Here is a 22,500-nt window from a genome sequence, read left to right on the forward strand (position 1 = left end):
TGCGCATGACCTGATGTTTTTCTCGGACCGAGAAGGCGAAATGAACATCACGGAGCGCTAAACTTTAATGCAGTGTGTTTCATTTATACTCGAAGCCGGAGGGTGCTCTCGCGCAGAAAGTAATACCAGGAATCTCCTAATATGGGCAACAGCGTCCAGCTATGGCTGTATGAAAACAGTTGTTTTCGGGTTCGTTTTTTTCAGGTCCAAAACAAATCTCCAACAGGTGATAAATAAAGTATGTGAACAATAAAGTGCTAATTGACACAGCATTTATTACAGTATAGAAACTATTCTGCCTTATTTTGTTTAAAAAAAAAATGTTTGTAGTATATAAGCAAATCATTATTACGTGTTATTGTCCAGCAGTTATAGATTTCTAAGCCAATTAAAAGCTAGAAATTAGAGAAAAATTAAATTTGCCTATAGTATCCACTACCAGTCAAAAGTTTTTGAACAGTTAGCTTGTTAATGTTTTTTTAAAGAAGTCTCTTCTGTTCACCATGCAAGCCTGCATTTATTTGATCCAAGTGCTGCAAACTATACTGATTAGCTGCTAAAAAAAAGAAAAAAAACTCTTATCATGATAATGTTGAAAACAGCTGAGTATAATTTTTTCAGGTTTCTTTGATGAATAGAGAGTTCAGAAAAGCAGCATTTATCTGAAATAGAAATCTCTTGTAAAAGGATGTCTTTATCATCACCTTTGATCAATTTAAAGAATCCTTGCTAAATAAATTATGAATTTCTATAATTTATTTAACAACACACAGGTACAGCTTCAGGTACTTCATTTATTATTGTTCAATGAACTATAATTGATGCCATCTTTTAATATTTTTGATGATTTTTTTTATTTTATATTTCCCCCAAAATAGGCTGTTCAAATGGTATCTTAATAATAATAATACATCTAGTGCAATACTATTAAAAGTTATCTGAAGACCAGCTGACCACGTCGCTACAACGTCCCCAATTGGACCAACTAGCGACGTCTTTTGAGGACGTGCCCAAGACGTTTCTGGGAAGTTAGCAGTTAACGAAATGGCAACGTCCTCACAACGTTCTGTGTTTGCTGGGCGATCTGAAAACTGCGTTTATAAAACAACTCTATGAAAGACTCAGAAGTTGTACTACATATATTTTTTAATATAAAATATCACTTTACTATATTTCTACTGTGCACTGTATCAGTGCATATTTTCATTTTCACTGGATCCATAGCCTCATCAGTTACATGTTATTATTTGTTGTGGAGTTCATCTGTAGGTTATAGTGCAATCAAAATGAAAAGCAGACTACAAGTGTGTCACTTTTTGATTTGTATTTACTTGTTTTATAACATTTTCTAAACGATAGTAAATTATTAGTGTTTAAAGATGTATTATTTCGATTTTATCCCAGTATTTCAAAGGGAATGAGCTGTGTTCTGACCTGAGACACAAGAAAGAGAGAAACAAAAAGAAAGAAAAATTTTGGGATTGAACATAGAGAAAGCAATAAAACAACAACATATCATGTAATGTACATTCAAATTACATTACGTATCGCGGCAACGTCTCAAAGCGGCCAATGAGGCGTCTAGGTATTTATATATGTCTATGGTTACAACAGATACAATCTACCTCGCTAGCGGAAATCGTGAGGCCCCGCCTCCGAGGTCATTTGATTGGCTGCTATTTGTGGACGCGACTTTGAGTTTATATCCTCCTCCGTCACTGGCCCGTACCGATGTCAATCAGAAATTCTAACTCGCTTCATGTTAGACTGAAGTGTGTGAAAGTACTGTTGAAGGACTTGCGTGTGTTGAGTTATTTCAGCGTATTAATGGACTAAACGAGACATATACGAGACGAGCGGGGGAAAGCCGTGCATACAGCATGATTAGTGAGTATATATATATATATATATATAAAAACAGTCTTAATGTGAGCTCTAAATGAGTCTCGTGTACATTCGCCGATGGCGTTGCGGTTCTCATGTGTCTGATTAAACTGAGCTTATAAAGCATCAATGATGATTAAACTTATTCATGTGTGTCTTTGCAAACTTCGTATGAGCAGGAACAGATGTGGATATGTTCGATGATTAGGGATGATGAAAGACATACTGTGCTTTTGCTGTTTTAAGCAGTTGACAACACAGTTGTGTACGAGCTGTCAATGCTTAAGTGTTTAACGTTACGCGCGCGCGTAGATGCACGTACAAATGTGTGCTTCTGAGTGTATGTACGCATGGGTTTGTGTTAGTGTGTTTGTTTAAATGCTTGCTGGTGTGTAGTAATGCATGCTTTTATGTGTTTATGCATGAGCATTAGTGTTTGTCTGCTTGAGTACATGTTCATAAGTGTATGGGATTTGAGTGCTTGATGGTGTGTGCATGCATGGTTTTCTTTGTTTGAGTATAAATTTGCATGCATGCATCCATCCATGTAGCTTTATTTGTATTTACAGTATGTGTGTGCATGCATGCATGCATGCATTTGGTATTTAAGTGCTTATTTGTATTCACACCGTGTGCATGCATGGATGTATGTCACCCTTATGAGTTTGAGTATTTGTGCATGCATTCTATAAGTATCTCAAATTGTGCAATGCAAGTTACAAGTGTACACACACACACACACACAGAGTTCACCTTCCTCCCAGTTAGTGCATAACAGATGAGCAGCCTGTTTTTAAAGGAGTGAGATTATAAAATAAAATGAGAGAATCCATTCATCAAGCGATAAGAGTCATGCACTGAGCAGAAATCACAGTCGTGTCCGCTCATTATCTGACAGTCGATTAGATGCGTGCAGATGTGGCTGGTGTCCTTCTGGCATGTGAAGAACACAGCTGTTCAGATGTTATTATGGCATGTGGAGTAGATATGAGCAGATCAACGTCAGTCATAGTTTTCAGAGACAGTTTTTTGTCTCTGCTTCAGATTGCATGACTATGGTTTGGTTATTGACAGTCTGATTCATATTGTGCACAAAAATAGGCTGGTTGGAATCACCGGATTTGGTCAGATTTGCGAGGTTTGTGTTGTTAAAGATGCTGAAAGGCATAGTAGCAAATAAGATAATATATTTACAATCGGAATTGCTTATTCTTATTTCTTTTCACATTTCTGTCAATGAAAAAGAGTTGATGTTTTTATCGCATCCCATCAGTAGTGAATATGAGGTTTTGTAAAATGAGCTGAAGTGATTCATTTCCATGAATCATTTCAAAAGAGGATCGATTCGAAACTCACAGATTTGTGTGCTTCATCACTCCAACATTTTCAAGATCGTCTCTGTGTGACATTTTTTGTGTATTAAATAGGGCCGGGACTCGATTAAAAAAATTAATCTAATTAATTAGAGGCTTTGTAATTAATTAATCGAAATTAATCGCATTTTAATCGCATATAAATATTTGACCTGAAAACAGTGAGAAGTGGATTTATAGTATACCATTGAATAATGACTGAATACATAAGCTTAAGCAACAAAATATTGTTTATTTTTGTTCAACCAAGTCTAGCAGACCAGTGCAATTTTTGCCATGAAGTGTAGCAATAGCATATTTAGAAACAATTTAGAAATAGTTCATTTCAGAAATTCAGGAAGCTTATAGGTGCTGGAACCTTCTGTAAAGAGTTTTTTTAAGTAAAACACAATACTGTCAATTACATTAAGAACATTGGAAACACTGACTATTAGAAAACATCTCTCTGTTGCTTCAGAGGCCATAACATACTAAGTCCAACTCTCAATAACCTTGGCCAAAACAATAAAGAGTTCAACATAAACTGTTGCACCAACAAAATAATATATAGTTTAACATAAAGTGTAAAGTCCACGCTAGCTGCTATATGTTTTGCGTTGAGGTGGTACTTGAGGCTCGATGTGCTGCAGTGATATGCAGAGCGAGCGCTAGTTGGTGCTTCAGTATAATCGGTCCGCCGAAACAAATCCAGTGAGAAACGTTCCGCGGTGCAAAAATAAGTTATTAAAAATGCTGGAATTTTTTTTTCTGTAATTAATTAATCTTAGTTAACGCGTAATTGTTTGTGTAATTAATTAATCTCAATTAACGCGTTAAAGTCCCGGCCCTAGTATTAAAATGATTTAATGAGTGTAAACAATGTCATAAAGGCTGGGTTGACCGAATCGATTTCTTGGTCTTAATCTGTATTCATGTTGATGAACTGATATTGATCCTTAAATCCCAAGATCAGTCTTTTACTCTATGCTGTTGTTTCGAAACTTCACTAAACATTTGTAATGCACCTGCCGTCCAATAATCATAAACCGCATTGTGCTTCACTTTTGAAATCAAGCAAAGTCTGAGCTTTTAAAATCTGTCAATTTTATCACAAAATTTAAACCATAAATGTTGTTTTGAGAAACTGTATAACTTACTGAAGTCTATCACGTCTCTTGTAATCGCTTAAGCAGTATTTCAACTGTGCAAAGATGACAATAAATGTCATGCAATGTTCAATTTACCTAAAAAATCAAGATATTTTGATTGCTTATAACCGATACCGATATCAAAATATATTTCCTTTTTCAAACCAAGTCTCTCCTGTTAAAAATAACAGAAACACAAGTATCTTAATGTTATTTGTGTATTTTACTTATCAGTTTATTACCAGTTGGCCAACAGTGCCCCCTAAGTCAATAAAACCCTTTACCTTACGGGCAATACTCTTTTTAAGCCATTTCAAGCCTTTATCGGTTCCGATAATATAATCTATTCCTAATAAATATAATATTAAATGCATTAGTCACCTAGAAAACACTAACTCTAGAGAGCAGCATTTGCTAAATAATCACACTAGGCTATATCACATGTTAATTTATTTTTCTTTAACCTGTTAGTGATGTCTTGTTTTTTTTTAATAAGAGATTTATTCAATTATACATTACGTTTGATTACAGCCACTGTTTAAATGTATATATTTCAACAACAAATTAGAGTAGAAACGTAGTTCTGTATTAAAAACACTTATGCGTGCAATGTTTGTAATGTTTGGATACATCTCAGTTTTTATTTGCATGCTGATAATATATCCAATAATCATAGAAATTGAATTGAATCATTTAGACTCCGTTGTTAATTTTAGACTTTATTATGACTGATTTTATAAAATTATCACCGGCTGACATATTGTAGTCTATAGCATTAGTTGAGAGATGTGCATGTAATGTGGGGCTAATATATGTCTGAATGAATCCAAATCAAATCAAAATCTTGTGAATCAGAATTGAATCGATTGGTGAAATCTGTGTCAATGGCAAGTGCAGTGTGGGAAATTCCTTTTACTTTTATATTTTGAGCTGGATGGCCCAGCCATAGTGTGAAATTATCTGCATTTTTTACTCTGGATGGGTAGAAATTCTTCTATTCGTTTGGTGTTGTTGAATTTTAATGTAAATTTTTCCATTGCCAGTGTATTTTTGTAAGATAAATTTTCAGATTAATCAATCCAAAGTTGTTTCCGAGATGAAATTAACTCTTTAACACGTCTGACCTTTAAGTGGCACCTTATTCACGATGCTTATTAACGTGTGAACGATGTGCGGTTTGCGCTGTGATGTTTTATTACTGTAGGATGTCCACTCTCTGCTCTACATGCATAACCCACGGGCAGTGCACTAATTTAAATCATTATGATACACTCTGAAGAGACAGGAAGTAGAGGCATGTAGACGTGATTGTAATTGTCACCGACAGCGTCTCCAGCGTCCTCGGGGTCCAGCGCTTTAGAGCCCGAACGCAGAGCTGTCATTAAGAATAAGAGCTTTATAAGTCATTGCAGATTTGACAGCGTGCCCACGGCTCTGAGAAAATGTGAGATCTGTGCTGGCTTCTTATCTGCAGCTTTATTAAAACTGAGATTTTTTTTTCCTTCAAGTGCCACCAACAGCTCATGCACGCTTTAGTTAATAACTTTTCAGCTAAGTGGCTTAGAAATAATTGTTTTTCCTCTTCTAATTAAATGCACCCTGGGATCACAATTTCCATCTTACATTTTTTATTTTTACACTTTCCTCTGATTATGCTCAAACTTGGGTCAGTTAGACTTAAGAAAACGCTAGTCAAATACTGTTATAATGAAAAGCTTTCTGATATACTAAACTGTTTGTGTTTTATATGAATATTAATGTGCCAAATAGAAAGTGGACCTGTGTTTTCACAAGAGTTTTGCATATTTAAATGTAGAGGTGCTCCGATCACGATCGGCCGATCGTTATGCGTATCTCCTCAGTAAAGCCGGTTTTCTAATCAGTGGTTAATTCCATCAGGTGCGTGATTTCACATAGAGCAGCTGTTACTACACAGAGCCGTTGTTAATAGAGAAGATGCGCAAATCACGTTAATTTTCAGGGTTTATTGGCCCATCTTCTCAGTTAACAACGGCTCTGTGTAGTAACAGCTGCTCTATGTGAAATCACGCACCTGATGGAATTAACCGCTGATTAGAAAACCGGCTTTACTGACGAAATGCGCATTAACGATCGGCCGATCGTGATCGGAGCACCCCTATTTAAATGACACTTGTCATGAGTGTTGACACAATATCAGAATTTTGACTTCGATTTGATACCCGAGTAAAATATATACTGAACTAATACCAGGACAAAACATAACAACAGGAAAAGCAATTGAAAAATAGATGACCCACATGGAACTTAGTTTATCTATTAATGAAAAACAAATCTCTCACTTGTCCAGTGTATGTATGCATGCCCTGCTTTTTAAACATTTCTCCCCCTTTAATAATTAAAAAGAACAATTAAATAATAATAATGATAATCACATGCCAGTGCCACCACAAAGGCCCATTGGCAAATTAGCTAAAATGATAATAACTTAGGAAATGGAAAGGAAATGACTTTATTTCATGATAGCTTTTTACATCACACTATAGTCACTTTTGTTTTTTAAACAGGAAGTGAGTTTGTATTTTGGTAACACTCTGCAAATTGACTTAACAGTTTATCTTTGCGACAATTTCTTGTGAATATCATGTCAATTTGATAAGAGCAGCTCCTACTGGTCAAAAATGATCAATGTTTTGTTTTTTACTTTGCTTGCTTTTCCTAAATACATCACAAGGGTTAATTGTGCCATTGTGTTTGGCAACATTCAGCGATTACCTTAACTGTACCACAGCAATAAACATCCTTGTCCAATCTTTATCAAAATTGGTGCAGATCATCTTCAGACCCTTCCGCACTAAAATCACAAATTGGGTTTTTAGTGTTTGACACCATTCTTCAGAAACCTAGCAAACATTCAGGCAAAGATGCCACACAAGAAGTGAGTTTGTGTTTGCGCAACACTTTTGCATATTGCCACAACAATTTGTGTCTCTGCTACAATTTCTTGAGAATATCATGGAAACTCAATGACCTATTGGTCAGATAGTTTTCTTTTTTACTTTTCTTACTTTTCCTAGAATCACCCCCGGGGTGAATAATTGCATTATTCTTGGCAATATACAGCAATTACCAGAAAACTTGGGCAATCCCTTTTTCAGACAATTACATGTTTGCTTCCAAAGTTTAGTTTTGTGTATTATTGCTTGATACAGTATTCATAAGTTTACTAACAGCAACAAAACCTATCCTAAACACATGACGAAGAACATTACAGAGTCGTTCTCTTGAACTGGAACCACTCACTGTGGGAAACAAAGGCCTATATGATGGTGTTTCCCAGTTTTAGAGGATGTCTTGTGTATTAGTTTCTGCTTTTAAGCTAAATGAGCAAAAACTGGAAGTGAAACATTGTTTGCGTTCCTGTGGCTCAGTGGTTGAGCATTGCGTAAGCAGTGCAAAGGTTGTGGGCATTACAAGGGAATGCACATACTGATAAGAAAAATATATAGCCTGAATCCATTTTAAGTCACTTTGGATGTAAGTGTCTGCCAAATGCTTGAATGTAAAATGTAAATGCGTTGCAGGATTGCTCACGTCATGATGTAGCCCATGCCTTTACTCACATGCATTAGGAGTGGTGTTTTATGTGTTGATATGGCTTCTGTTGGGGATCTCATGATGTTCCTGACAGGACACATTTGTTCTGATGTTACTCAGATGGCTGCGTCGTGTGCAGGTTGCATAATTCTCTAAAAAGCATTTGGAGTCCAGTAGCATTAGCGTTTATAAAATGTGTGATTATATTTTTCTGCTCAAGGTGGATATTGTGCATCTGCCAGACTGAATCTCTAACCATTCAGTTTCGAGTGAACTGTTTCTTTAAGGACGTCTGGGTTCGTTCAGGTTAGCTGAACTCGTTCTGCATTGGCACGACTGCTGCTCGTGCCCGGAGTAACCCGTTTCTCTCTTTGTCGGCTGTCCATTAGTGTGCTACTTTGTGTAAGTGGAATAAAAAGCTTTTCTGAATGGCAGTGAAGACAATCAATAACATTTTATCCTCCTGCTGATGTTTATGATGAAGCAGCCTCACATGAACGACCATCACGACACATCTACACGAAAAACATTGCAGAGAGAGAGAGTACGCGACAGATGCATGAAGCGATGAAAGCAGTCCAATCGCATGCATTTGAGCTTAAAACAGAAATAGTCCAGGCGATGGCTCGCATGCATCACAGAAAGAAAGTTTCATTTAATGCTGTAGCTTGACGCTCCATAGTGTATGATGCATTAGAGAAAGCCAGTCATTTGGAGGCTTTCCGACTGCATGCAAAAATATGCTTTTTTTTTTTGGTCTTGGTTTACTCCAGAAGTCAGGGTGCATGTAAGTGTCAGTTTGGAGGTTCATTACATCCAATTTTTGAAGGACAGAGTTGTCCGTGTTTTGAGTTGTTTGAATTACGAAGTCATGTGTTTAGGCTCAGTATGACCGCTGAAAACAGATTAGACATGTTTTTTAATGATATATGGATGCTTAAGTGTTTTTATGGCGTATCCGACCAATATTACAGATATTTAAGTTATATTTATGTTATGATGCCTAAATTCACTTCTTTGTGTGTTTTAATTAATTTATACATAATAGTATAGTTTTATTTATTTATTTTTTTGTATTGTCCATCTATTTGGTACTGGACATAACATGAAAATAATTATTAACCATTTTATATATATATATATATATATATATATATATATATCAATTGTTATATATTTTATTATTTAGGGATGCACGATAATATCGGCACAACATCGGTATCGGCTGATAAAAGCTTAAAATGACCATTATCGGTATCGGCCGATATGAATATTTCTGCCGATGAGCCAAACCGATATTCTCCAAGTGAAATAATTGACCTGTTTGTCTGTCTACATTTGTAAAATAATAAATTTATGGTAGAATCAGTACAGAAGAGATACATGGATTTCTCTTCAGTAAAATTAAAGTTTAAATATATCAGTATATATTTGTATATATATCGATATCGGTATCGGCATCGGCCAAAATTATTTTGAAAATATCGGCATATCGAATATCGGCCAAAATCCAATATCGTGCATCCCTATTATTATTGTAATATACTATAATTCAAATTTTGTGTCATGTAAGATTTGTTAATATTTTTTAATTGTAAGTGTCTTCTGCTCACCAAGTCTGCATTCATTTGATCAAAAATGCTGTAAAATAGGGAAATATTATTGCAATTTAAAACAGCTGTCTTCTATGTGAATATCTGTTAAACTGTAATTTATTCCTGTGATGCTGCGCTGTATTTTCAGCATCATTACCTTACTAATTCAACCATGCAGCACCAAACTAGTCCTGTGTCATGTGAAAGTCATGTATCTTCTGCAGCTCAAAGTGCGCTGATAGAAGCCGAGTTTCCTGCTATTAATGTGTAGGCGTGAAAGTGTTTATTGGGCTCTTCTGCGTCTGTGGATGTATTAAAAGCGTGTCCTCTGGGTTGTTTCGGGTCACGTCTCGTGTCAGATCCTGCTGGTTTCCCTCTCTGCGGTGGTGAAGTGTGTGTGTTTGTGTTAATCGTGTGTCATCAGTCACAGCAGATGGGGCAGTTTCCCTCACACCTCTCTTGAAAACCAGCCTCCTGGGTTCTGATTGGTCCTTGTGCGGACTGGCACGCGCTCTGATTGGCTGCCGGGTCTGTGAGGGTGGGAGGGGCTACCAAGGTTTGAAACAGGAAATGAAGAAGGGCTTGTGCCGCTCTGTGGGATACTCCTCTGTCATTCGGACTCTACACGGTAAGCACACTCAAAATACAACAGGAATAGTCAGGAATGTGAGTGTGTTAAGGTTTGAGTCGGTGTATGTGTGGAGGGGGGAGTCACACACACTCAACGGCAGACTGAAGTGTGTGTGCTGACTCGAGGGAGTGTGTGTGTGAGCTGTCTGGACGTCATTAAATAGTTGTGAAATAGTGCACTCCGATATAAGAGGTTTGAACCATATTAAACTATATTTGTTTGAAACTCACGAGGGGACGTGTTTAAGTTTGAAATGGCGGTCTGATGGCTTGTTAGATTTTCATAGTGACGATTTTGTGGTACTGTTGTGGTAAAATGTGTTAAAAGGAGCTCATAGTACGGCGCTTAAGCTAATTCTCATCAAATCTTGTTTTGTGGGGTGGTTCTTGTCAGCCTTGAATCTGGACTCAAACTTAAGAGGTTTAAACCACATAAAAAAGTGTATTTGTTTAATACTGTACCATAAATGTGTGGATGGAAACTGTTTGTGTCTGATAATCTTATTAGATCTTATTTACTGATTCTGTGGTAAAATACTGGAAAAATGTGTTAAATTGAATTGTTAAAACTGCGTTTCTATTACTGAAGCAATGCATACTATTATGCAAATTCTTTTTTCACCACAAAATATAACTAGATTTTCTTTTGGCTCTTTAATTGAAGTCGTATATATATATATATATATATATATATATATATATATATATATATATATATATATATGTATATATATATATATATATATATATATGTATAAGTAGCCTATGTCCAACTTTATCCGAAGTTTACAAAACACTCAAATAAAGTAGTAGATATAGCAAATCTCAACCGTTTGATTGCTTGTGTCTTCTCAAAATCGAACTATATTATCATCCGCCTCTAATCTGCTAAATGCAAGTACAAGGCATACAGATATTAAGACATTTTAAACATAAACATCATGCTTTTCTGTAAAGCTGCTTTGAAAACTGCTGTACATTTACATTTGGTTGATTAAATCATAGTCGGATTATTCTAATTATGTAATAAGTGAATAAAGGCTTGTGGATAACTTTGAATGCTGGGTGTTTTGTTCTGTGTTTGGGTTTGACTTGATCACGTGATTCTAAAGAAACCGGCTTTGCAAAAGTTAGTGCATGAGGCAATAATTCCTCCTTTTGATTGCTAAACTGTGGTTGGAGGTTTTTTTCTTTTCCTGAGAATGCTAAAGTGTTGCGAGTTCATGTGATTGAATCATCCTCTGTCAACATCTCGGCTGTCTCAGCAGACCGTTTCTGTTTTCTCGTTGTCTGCCTGAAGCGATTTGATCCAGACTGATTTGATTTGAGGTGTTCTGTGGTTTGTGTTTCTCTGAAAAGGAAGATCCGCAGCTGGTCTGTTCAGAAATCTGGGTTGTGGCCGGCAGCTGATGGTGTTTTTAGATCTGGACATTTCAGACAGCAACGCTCATACATGCCAACAGAGCATCTAATTTTTCTGGATACTTTTTCCATTCCTTATTTAATAGTTAAATTAAAGTTTGTTGATCTAAAAGAAAGTCTTATGAATTAAAAACATGAAACTTAGAGTGAATTTGTTACCAAATTCTGTGTTTTAGCATGTCTAATTATTTGAATGCATAAAACAACTTAATTAATTTATTTTTTCTTAAAGAATCCTTATGATTTCTTTTCCCCTCAAAAATTCTGTTGTGTATTAAATTTTTTCTGCTCATCAAATCAAGGCATGAAACATTAATTTCGTTTATCTTTTAATTACTGAAAATTAAGCAAAGTTTATTTTTTTTTGAAAAACATGGAAGAAATGTTGTGTGATTTATTCTTTAAATAATTTTTGTTTCATTTTAGTAGTAGCCTAGTAGGCTATGTACATTCTACTGAAAAATAGACTTCAAATCAAACCAGACTTTTATTTTGACGTGTTGCCGTGAATACCTTTACAGTTCTGTGTATGTCATATGACCTAGTTTTACTCAAATAAAATTGTCAGATGCTCATGAAGGCTCTTTCAGAGCATTTCTGGAGATGTTCTTTACATCCTCATTTAGTGAGACGACAGATGCTGAAATCACAGCGAGCGTCATGCGTGCTTCAGTTTATGTGTAAATGAATAAATGAAACTTCGTGTCTGCGCCATTCATTAACAGAGTCACGCAGAACTCACATTTAAATTGCACCTTAATAGTTACACATACTAGTCCATATCGTGATTTTATTTAGGTGTAATGACGCACTTTTGATTAATACATTCAAAAATGTTAAATTCTGTGAATTCCGTTCTTATGACTGGATTCCGAGATCACGGAAATCATAGGGCCCTAGTGTTGTGGTTGTGCTGCTTTACTGTGTGATTTCATGTTTCTTTTGTTATTTTGGAAATGCAAACGATTTGGCAAAGCAACACAAAACTCTTCAGTGCGTGCCTGTTAAAAGAGTTTGTATCCCTGAAATAAAACAAAACCAGTTTTATATGCATTAATGCAAAATACAACTTGATGGATAATTTTCCAGTATAAAGATCATTACAGTGGTCTAGTTAATTATATTATTGGTGTAACAATAAACAAATTTCACAATTCGATTTAATAAATGATACTAATCTCATGATACAATGCTTTAAACACATTAGAGTTCTAATGTGATTTTTTAAAAAACAATTACATTGTTCTTATAGTAAACTTAAACAACATTGTTGTTTCTTGAAATAAATGTTAACTTAAAATTAAAATAAAATAAAATATTGAAAACTTTATTTCAGTGAGTTGCCAAGGTAACATTTCTCACTCTATTTTAATGTAGTTTGAAGTACTAAATAAATAAATTAAATTATATTTTTATCTATATTTATATGTGAATAAAAGCCTAAATTAAATATGTCTGAAATTTCATTTTTGGGTGAACCACAGAATAAATATTGTCACTATCAGTGATGTGCTTTGTGGTCATTTTTATTATTATTATTATTAACATCAAAATAATTAATGCATTTTTATATTATTGTTGTGTGTGTATTTTGTATATTTATAAAATTTTATATATTTTTTGTATTATTATTATTAACATTAAAATTAATTAATAATAAATCATGTAGTTTATATTAATACTTTTGTGTTATTTCTTCCTTCAATTTTCAACATTAAAGTCTTCTTACTGTTTACTTTAATACACTTTCATGGTCTCAACTATTATTATTTTTTTTTTTTAATGCATTTTTCCATCAAAAGAAAATCTCTTCCTTCATCTCTGAAACGACTTTCCTCTGCTGCTGATGTCATCAAGGCCTCTCATAGCCCCTCCCCCTCCATTGCCTTACAGCAGCTTCATGATCCAGTCAGCTGCAGACAGAGAAATCAACTCATTTTATTTCATTATATCAGGTTGCAGAAATAAAACCGGTCACCAGAGGTATTTCAGATTGACTTCAGCCTCTTTTAACATCTCACTCTGATGTTAATAAACCCTTACTACGGTAGCAGCTGTGCAGAAACGTCTAAAGTGCTGTGTAGGTTGCGTCTGTGGTGGCAGGTAGTGCTTTAGCGTCTGCAGGGAGTGTGAAGGACTCTCATTAACGTCTTCACAGTGAGCCGCAGCAGGGGTGCTGTATTCACCTCTCCGTGGGCTTTAATCAGACTCTCTGCAGTAATTCCAGGAGTCTGAAGCCTCTGAATCTCAGAACTGAGCTCTAATGATATGTTTGTCATGCTGCTGGAGCTAAAAAGCCTGTTGTTTTCATCAGAAGAGAAGTGAACGGTGGTGTCTGCTGCTGGAGATTGAATATTTACTGTTTCAATCATGGAGCAATCAGAGAAGGAGAGGTTTAGTGCTCACTTAATGGTCTGATTGAGATTTCGTTCTCTCCTGGAGCTTTGAGTATTCTGTACTATAGGATCCTATAAAATCGGTTTTAATTTTTTCCAAATATTCTGTGTTTCTAGTTCAAACTTTTCTGGATTCTGTTTTTAACAGATTAAATAAATTGTAATAATTTTAAGGGAAGGCTAATCAGTTGAATTCATAACTTTTTTTTAGAATGTAATAATTTATAAAAAATTATATTAAATTTTTTTCCCCCTGTAAGTTTTAGATTTTCTAGATTGCATTTGTAATGGTTTAATAAAGTTTTAAAATAAAAAAGGAATGATTAATCAATTTCATTCATAATTTTTTTTAACACTTTATTAAATAAACAATAATACAATCATTTTACAATAATAGGGCCATACAAAATGTTTTTTCTTTTTTTCTGAAATTCTCTCTCTGTTTTGTTTTTCCTGGATTACATTTTTAATATTTTAATTAAATTGTAATAATCAAACAGAATGTCTAATCACTTGAATTCAAACAATTTTACCATTTTATAAATGTATTTAAAATATATGAAATGTGTTTTATTTATTTTCAAAAAATATTTTTCTGTATTCTGTGTTTTATGATATCCTACAAATTTATTATCAAGTACAGTGGTAATCAAATGAGTGAATAAAACTTAAATCTTCTATTTTCTATTTCTTCTTATCTTCTATTTGTTTATTTAATCTTCTAAAATGTAATTCAATTCAGTTGGGATTTATGTTGTTGTTGCTAGTGCTGCACGATAACGGTTTACTAGTAAAGCACGAGGAAAAAGTGTGCAATATTGTGTGATATTCCTTTAAAAATAATGTTTTTAATAAACTGTTGTTGTTATGAAATCATGAAAAGTTCCTTAAATGAAGCAGACTTCATTTAAACGGCAGTCTTTTGCAGTTTCATATTCCTAGACACAAGTCCATATCAAAATGTAATTAGTTGTACAGCCCTACTTTTGATTTATTAATTTTGTTCAATTCTGCATTAATCAGTAAATTCCATTGCCATTCCTGGATTCTGTTGGTGTTTTCTGCATTATTAAATCATAATAAATGAAGAATACTGTTCTGAATCTCTTGCTGATTTCCAGTAGTTCAGATGGTGTTCTGAGTCACTCAGATCCTATAAATATGCTCCATGACTTCTGGGCTCTTCTTCTGTATGTAAAGCTCTTGGCAGAGACTATTTTTGCTCAGGCTTTTGTGATGTGGAAGTGTTCAGGGATATTACAGCATGTGCTTTCTTTCTCAACCCCTCGAGTTTAGTTTGGTGCGATATGAGGCTGTTTTAGCTGGAGAAATAAACAAATGCACGTTTTTAGTGTTGATATTCAAGGTTTTTTAGTCGTTAACGACAATAAACCATTTAAAAAGTCATTTCCTTCCTGTTAGAGCTTACAGTAGTCCATAGTACTTGTGCACTTTATTTTAACCAGGGCAGAACTATTAATCAAAATACAATCTGAATCTACTTTGGCTTTAAATGAAATGTTGTGCTGCAGTTTAATTAATCAAATAGATGCATTGCATGTTTTGAAGTGAAGTGGGGCACTGTGTTCATTTACACATTTACATGTAGTTGTACTTTTTATTTTAATAGAAAAATAGCATTATGACAATAGTTTTATGTTTAGTTTAAGGAATAATAATAATAATAATAATAATAATAGCTTAAAATATTGTTATTTTATTATTCATATAAAATTCAAAATAATGTTTTAATAAACTGTTGTTGTTATGAGATCACGAAAAAAGCCCAAGATTTGATTTATTCATCTAAACTGAATTATAAGTTAAACTTTAAAATTATTATCTAATAAAAAAAAATACTTGCCTTATGAAAATAGTAATATTTTAGTTTTTATTTAATAATTATAATAATTTATTATTATTATTATTATTTTATCATTTATTAGTATTGATACATTTATACATCTTCTGCAAATTTATCAACCCTACATCCAAGCACAGCAAACTTTATCAGAAATCTGAATCACATTTCGTTCTTGTATCTGTGGTTGTGTGTTTTTAGGGTTATAAAGTGTTTTGATCAGATCTCCGAGGGTTTATTTTAGCTCTGGAGTCTGATGTTTGGTGGTTTTCTGGACTGAACCTGAGACGCATGTTTAATGTTTGCACACAGGGGCGTGTGGTTTGATGGATGCTGCTTCCTGTTTCCTGTTGCGTGGTTAATTCAGCCGGTGGCATCTAGTTGACTTACTTAAAAGTTGCTGTCGAGTTGTTCACTTATCTTGCCACATAGATGCAGCTGTTTACTAGGTTTTTCATTGATCATTTTATGTAAATAATCTTCAATTAGGCAGTCTGATTCAATAATGAGTCGAGAAAGACATCTGTCCTCTTAGTATTGTTCAGTCTGCCTTTATTGACTCTTTACATCCATCCATCCCTTCTTTTCATCCATTCATCCCTTCTTAAAATTCATTCATTCATCCATCACCTCTTTTTTGCCTCTTCACATTAGGGTTGGTCCGACAGACGATGCCATCATCATCAGCGATGTTTGATTGTAGACATCGCCCAACCCTACTTCAAATCCATCCATCCCTTTTGAACCATCCATCCATCCATCCTTCTTTGGCTCTTTTTGTCCGTCCATTCATCTCTTTTTTTGGCTCTTTTCATCAATATATTCATCTCTTTTTGTCTCTTTCCATCTATCATCCATCCATCCTTTTTTGCCCCCTTTTATCCATCAATTCATCTCTTTTTTTGCCTCTCTTCATCCATCCATCCATCCCTTTTGCCTCTTTTTATCCATCCATCCATTCATCTATTCATCATCTCGTTCTTTTGCTTCTCTCCATCTATCCATCATTCCACCCCTTTTTTTGGCTCTTTTATCCATCCATTCACCTCTTTTTTTGCCTCTTGTGAACCATCCAGCCTTTTTTATCCATCCATTAATTTATCTATCCATCCATCTCGTTTTTGCTTCTTTCCATCTTTCCATCAATCCCTTTTGTGCCTTTCCATCATCCATTCACCTCTTTTTTTGAGTCTTTACATCCATCCATCCATCCATCCATCCATCTTTTGTCTTTTTGTCCATCCATCCATCCATCCTTCTTCCCCTTTTTTGCCTCTTTATGTCCATCCATCTAACTATCCTTCCATCCTTTTTTGCCTTTTTTCGTCCATGCATTCATCCTTTTTGCCTCTCTCCATCTATCCATCATCCATCCTTTTTTTGCCTTTACATCCTCCATTCACCTCTTTTTTTGCCTCTTGTGTTCCATCCATCCTTTTTGCCTTTTTTATCCATCCATTAATTTATCTATCCATCCATCTCGTTTTTGCTTCTTTCCATCTATCCATCAATCCCTTTTGTTCCTTTCCATCATCCATTCACCTCTTTTTTGAGTCTTTACATCCATCCATCCATCTTTTCTGTCTTTTTGTCCATCCATCTAACCATCCTTCCATCCTTTTTTGCCTTTTTTCGTCCATGCATTCATCCTTTTTGCCTCTTTCCATCTACCATCCATCCATCCATCACTGGCAAGACTTATAATTATGCAAATGATAAACTTTAGTGATGATGCAACACTGCTTTGGTGTCAGCTGTGCAGACCCGATGTGCTGATTTGAAGCCATTTGCACATTTGAGAGGGAAAGAGAGATAGCGCATACTATTTAAGACTCACATATAGTTTTCTAAATACTTTAAGTTATTTAATGAAGAAATATGAACTGTACCTCATCATCAGCATTATAATTATTTGACTCGTGCCACACAGAGATTGAGTTGGTGTTGCTGCAAGTCGTGACAAACCTCTCACAGCTTGAGATCGCTTTGAGATCGGCCTTTTATAGAGACCTCTGATCAATCATGCCAAAGCCATTATTTGCTGATATTGATTGGTTACTGATCAGTCAGAGCACTCCTACTTTTTTAACTCTTTCCATTCATGCATCCCTTTCACTCTCTGTTTCTTTCTCTCTCTCTCTCTCTCTCTCTCTCTCTCTCTCTCTCTCTCTCTCTCTCTCACTCACTCACACACACACACACACACACACACACACACACACACACACACACACACTCTCTCTCTCTTCTCTTCGTTTCCCATCTGCCAGCTTCTAGTCTGCATTAATCCTTTTGAATGTGGATTACAGTTCTGGGATCAGTCCTGTAACAGATATCGTCTTTCCAGCTCTACCAGGTCAAAGGTCACCCATATTAAAATTTCTCAAATGACTCGTCAGGTGATTAACGAGGGCTGTTGAATCCGCAGCGTCAGCTGATTCTCCATCCAGAGCCGATTGTTTAAAATAGCTCTGAATCCGGCCGTTCGACCACCATAGATGGAAACCAGGGCAAAATCCCTTTCCTGAAGCGGAAAGCCGTCCCTGGCACTGGAATCTCTTAATCCAATCGCTCGTGTTCGGGATGAGACTCACGCAAGCTGTGCAACAGTTTATTAATCCATGAGTGAAAGTAGCGTTTCAGGCTAATCAATGCAGCCGTGAATGAAGGAGTGTTTACAGAGCCTCTCTCTTTCTTTCTCTCTGCTGTCGATTGCTTTCTGTGCTAATTGAATGGCTTTTGAGAGGCGCAGACTAATGGCAGTCAAGACGCTTTAGAGGTTTTAAAGAGACCCGAGTGACTCACGGTTAATAAATTTTAATGCATCCTTGATGAGTAAACGTATTAACTTTTTTCCACTGACCCCAAAAGCTTGAACAATAGTGTGTTTTGGAGTGTCGTCTTTCCTGTGACATTGAATCTTTTGCAACACACCATAAGAAAAATATGAGTTTTAGTCGGATTCACAAATAAATGAATCATTTGTGTTTGATTCTTTTAATGAGTCATCCAGAACACTCCTGTATTCTGGAGCTTCTGGTTTGAATCATTCTGATGAATCTTTTAGAAATATCCATTTAGATATTAAGCAAGTTTTGCTACTTAAAGTTGAATGTAATTAATTATAAGTGGCATTAAAAATGATGGGCAACAGTTATAGAAAAAAAACTGTTTATTTATTTAAATAATTTTCATTTTTTATTGTAATTATTGTTTTTAAATAATCGTTTATTTTTAATAATTTGTAATTTTAATTTAAATAATTTGTATTGTTTTTTATTTGAATTATTTAATGTATTTATATCTTAAATTGAAATGTTTGTAACTGTTAAAATAAAAAATCGAAATAAAATGAAATAAAAATGTTTATTTTTAAAATTTTCAACATTTTAAAATGTTGTGATGTATAAAACAATATATATCTCGATATTGTACATTTTTACGATATTCGATATATATCTCTGTGTTTGCATTTAAATAACAAAAAAACGTGATTTTCTTTTGCTCATTAAAAAACAACAACAAAAACTATTTAGATTAAACGGCTAATTTAAGCAGTTAAAAAAAAATCTAAACCAAGTGATACCTTACCTTACTTTTTATTAAATGTGATTTAATCAGTTATTGATATTTTGTGAACACATTTAGGCTTCTATGTAATTGATATACCTTTTTTTCATTTATCATATTTCCATAAGTTGTTTATCCTCGTTTAATTAACTAGTTAAAGTCTGTGTCTTTTTCAGAAGCTGGTTAACCAGTACAGTTATCTCCCGATTTAATTTGCGGGAAACCCTGGAGTAAAAACAGCATCTCTGTGTTTAATTTTGGCTTTACGCTATGTTTGTTAATCTGATTTTCCTCACCACATGCCAGAAGCTCTCACATCCTCATTTAGAGCAAGAGGTCAAAGGTTAAGCCATGTTTTCACTCACTCTGAATCTCTTAAGGCAGTTTCTGCTGCTGTGCCTTTAAAATATGTTAATGAGCTCGTTTGGCCAACGTTTATAAATGTAGACGGGGCATATGTTAATGAGCTCATAGTTGGTGGCTGTTTACACACTTTAGTTTTGATATCTTATGTTCCTAGTGCAACTGGTCAGTGTTGTTTTAGTATTATTTATGTACTATTATAGTGTTTATTAAAAGTACAATTTGTAAGATATTTGCAGTAAAATATCCAAAAACCACTATGTTAGTGTTATATATTTTGTCCAGCTGATTACTAACAATATCTCTAACTACTTATAAATCATGAGAAAATTCCCCTTCTAAACAGTGACACGGGGGCAGTGCAGTCGCCTGTCAATGACGTTAGTTACCCTTTGTGACCGCCTTTAGTGACGTAGAAACCACACGCAACATTGTCGTGGACAAATGCGCAAGTAGCTTCACAAAAAACTTCCACTAGAAAGAGTTGCCGATCTTGCTTGTGTTTTACTCGACAGGTGAGTTGTTTTGATTCGTATCTTTAAAGAAAATGTATGCTATTATAACGGTCAACAATAGGGATGCACCGAAATGAAAATTCTTGGCCGAAACCGAAAACCGAAAAAGAGAAAACCAAGGCCGAAAACCGAAACCGAAACACCGAAAGAAAATATGCCAATTATTAGTACCATTGCATTTATTGCTATGACCGTGTACTAACTTTACTAAAATTAAGACATTGCAATTGCATAAATTAATATTAAAGTTTCAAAGATAATTACAATTACATAAATTATTAAAAAAAAAAACATAAAAATACATAATTACAAATGATGCAAATATTTATTAAGCACATTGCAACAATGCACAGTAGAAAATAAAATTAAAACAAAAAATTTATCCCACTCATGTGTATATTTAATAATAATGTACAGGCCTACTGGCCTGCAGAAAGGTTTTAAAATGAACAGTTATCTCATAAAAACAAAGTGCATTTAGGTGAAGTGCATTTGAAATTTTTCTATGTAGGACTAGAAAGTGCATTACTTCTCCAGTTGGCAAGACTCTTATCACTTCTGGGGATGGGGACTTATATATATATATATATATATATATATATATATATATATATATATATATATATATATATATATATAGTAGCCTAAGAACAAAATAGCCAACGTATTATTATTATTTGAGGCACTTTCTTGCAGAATTCCACTGAACATATCAGACAACGATGGTGCATGCCACTCATCTGGTGCAGAGACCAGTCTTTTTTTCTGCGCTCTGATCTGTCTCCTGCGCTTTGCGCTTCTCCGTCTCCGCGCGGGTTCTCCGCATACAGCGCGGCCTGGATCATTTCTTGTGCGCGCTGCCTTATTTCCGCAAGTAATGGTCTTTATAACGCGGATAAAGCACATTCGCGATGAAGTGCAGAGGATCCGAAAAATTCTCAGTGAGATGTGTGCTAACAGACTCTATAAGACTGTACTTTTCTTTGTTTTTACTTCGTGGTCCGTCTTAATCTCTTTGTTAGGAGACGCTTTAGTGCTGCGAATAAAGGAATACGAAGAGAGAGAATGTTCTCACTGGTGTTAAGTGAATGGAGCTCGTGGTCTGTGCTATGCAGGTGCACTTGCAGGTCGTGGTTTCTGTTTGCATCATCATAACATTTCGGCCGTGTTGTTTCGGTGATAAAAGTCTATCGGCCGAAAACCGAAAAGGCCATTTTCGGCCGAAAATTTTCGGTGGCCGAAATTTCGGTGCATCCCTAGTCAACAAGATTAGTATCATGGGAGATACACGCCAAACGTGGGGCATCGCGTCTGATCCATAGTCTGATGAGGTCTTAGCATTGACTTTGTATGTAATATACTCGCGCAAATCGTTGAACTCGCGTTAAATCCATGATTTATCTTTCCGTTTCATTGATGATCATCAGCGGTTGGGTAGAAGACAACAAATCCCATCATTCCACGCTCCTCCTTAGCGTCATCAAACCACGCGATTGTTATTTTTTTGGTAGTGCGTCCTCTGGTGGCAGGTCCTACAACCTGTACCTTTAACGGTTGAGTTTTTTTTTAGTTTACATAACATATTGTAATTGTTTATTTATAGAACTATTATACATCTATCTACATTATATTATAGTATTTATTCATATTTTTGTTAGGTTTTTTATATTTTCACTTTTTAACATTTAGTAATTTTGTAGTGTGCTAAATATTTTTCAATTTATTTATATACTGTTATAATATTTATTGATATTTTGAGTTGCCTTTTATTTTCTTATTAAAAAATTTCAATTTGTATTAATTTTGTGATGTGCAAAATGTTTTTTATTTATTTATTTACTACTGTAGTATTTATATAATATAACTACTTATTAATATTTTATATACAGATTATCTTTTTTACAATATTAATTTATTAAAAAAAAATTAAAAATGTAAATTCCTCATTTATGTACTATTGTAATATTTATTCATTTTCATTTGACATTAATTTTTATATTTCCAGTTTTCATTTAAACTTTTTTATTTTGTAATATGCAGCATATTTGTTTTTCATTTATTTATGTAGTATTATAATATTACATTTTTTTTTTAATTCTATTTTAATTTTAATGTGATTTTTTTTTATGCAATAACTGGTTTTTATTTATTTATTGCATATTTTATTTTAGTTTTAGGTTTAGTAATT

At 34.5% G+C, this 22,500-nt stretch overlaps 1 protein-coding gene across 3 annotated transcripts in view; it reads left to right on the top strand.

The window, feature by feature from the left end:
- Positions 1-1,745: 1,745 nt before the first annotated feature.
- Positions 1,746-22,500, top strand: part of LOC127935521 (hyccin) — a 36,764-nt gene continuing 16,009 nt past the window's right edge. For 2 of the 3 annotated variants that reach the window (XM_052533456.1, XM_052533458.1), the window contains exon 1: positions 1,746-1,887. The gene's annotated coding sequence lies outside the window, so the exon portion shown is untranslated. Of the gene's footprint in view, positions 1,888-10,083; positions 10,184-22,500 lie in introns of those variants that run through there. The other variant, XM_052533457.1, reaches the window with a different exon arrangement.

This window comes from Carassius gibelio, chromosome A19 (genome assembly GCF_023724105.1).
Source record: "Carassius gibelio isolate Cgi1373 ecotype wild population from Czech Republic chromosome A19, carGib1.2-hapl.c, whole genome shotgun sequence".
Classification (NCBI taxonomy): Eukaryota; Metazoa; Chordata; class Actinopteri; order Cypriniformes; family Cyprinidae; genus Carassius; species Carassius gibelio.